Source organism: Nannospalax galili, unplaced genomic scaffold, assembly GCF_000622305.1.
Source record: "Nannospalax galili isolate Female #2095 unplaced genomic scaffold, S.galili_v1.0 scaffold10072, whole genome shotgun sequence".
Classification (NCBI taxonomy): Eukaryota; Metazoa; Chordata; class Mammalia; order Rodentia; family Spalacidae; genus Nannospalax; species Nannospalax galili.
Genome location: NW_008330710.1, coordinates 17,754 through 19,125, shown reverse-complemented (window position 1 = coordinate 19,125; position 1,372 = coordinate 17,754).

Sequence of the window (1,372 nt, the reverse complement as noted above, 5' to 3'; positions counted from 1 at the left end):
AAAAAAAAAAAAAAAAAAAACAGCTGAGCAGCAGACACTTGGAAAAGTTCTCTGCTTTTCTCTACCTGATGCTGTGGATATTTCTGAAAGCTATGTGCTTTTATCTTATAATATTGGAAGACACATCTCCTTTGTCTCATTAATTGGATATGTATTTTAGATGATGAAAATAAATTTATTTTAATTCAGAAAAATATAAGTGAGGACTATGAATTATTTTTAAATTTCTGAATTACCAAAGATAGGAATGTTTTGTCATAGTTATTTTTGTATTGTTTTGATAAAATACTGTGAGAAAAACAGGCAGGAAAAGTTCACTGTCTCATTAAGGCACTAGGTATTCTGCCTATCTCTTTACAATAACTTAAGGTGAACCTGCCTTCAAAGGGGTGGTCCAATGACCAGATGATTGACCAGTGAAACTGGAAATGTGGGTCTTCCAACAGATAAACTAGAGATTTTATAGTCTTGACCAGTTAATTGATGGAGCTATTTCTTAATCTAACATTGCTAGAGAAGCTTCCTCTTGCAGCAGATGGCAATTAGTACAGAGGCCCATGGCTGGTCAACGTTGTACAGAGACTAAAGACTGCAGAGTGCTCAGGCCTCCTTGGGACACCTCCATCACATCCTCTCCTATCAAAGCTCAGGGAACATTGCAGAAGACTGGAAAGAAAGACTGTAGGAGCAGAGGTGGCAGATGGAGATGAAACGTTTTCAAACCTCAGGGTAGTTGCACATATGATCACACAATTCTTCTGACAGCATGCACAAGAACTCTGAGAATTATGTTCCTTCTGATGTCTCAAGGAACTATGTTCCTGTGCTAGGCCTCATCCATAGTTTTATTCAGAACCCTTTCCCTGCTATCAACTGGGGATATCAAACTTGAATTGACCCTAATCTTACCAGAGATTCTTGTCCTTTGATCCCCAGTTGTAATGCAAGTTTGAGTGCAAGTCATTCTTGCGGAAGTCATTCCCACAGCTTCCCTTTCTTTGTTTTGCAAATGAAGAAGCACATCCATATTTATAAAAGAAGGCAATCTAGAAAATTTATTCTCACAGTTCCCTCTGATATAGGAACATTGAGGTGTCTGTGGGACCTATGGAGCCTTTCTCTGCTGCTGTACTTAGCTTGAAAGTCTTGGGTCCTGGAAACTCATTGATGACCCAAGTCACCTCAAGGGATGCTTTCAGGTTCTTGTATCTAGAATTCAAATTCATGAACCAAAGAGGATGAGTTTCAGAATGGAGTGTTATTTTAGGGAGCTAGATTGGAGGAAACAGAGCTCCTGTGTAGCAGGCGCAGTTCCCAGGAATGGGATTCTATTGAGTTTTATTGCTCAGAAATTAATAAGGGTTTAGTGGAG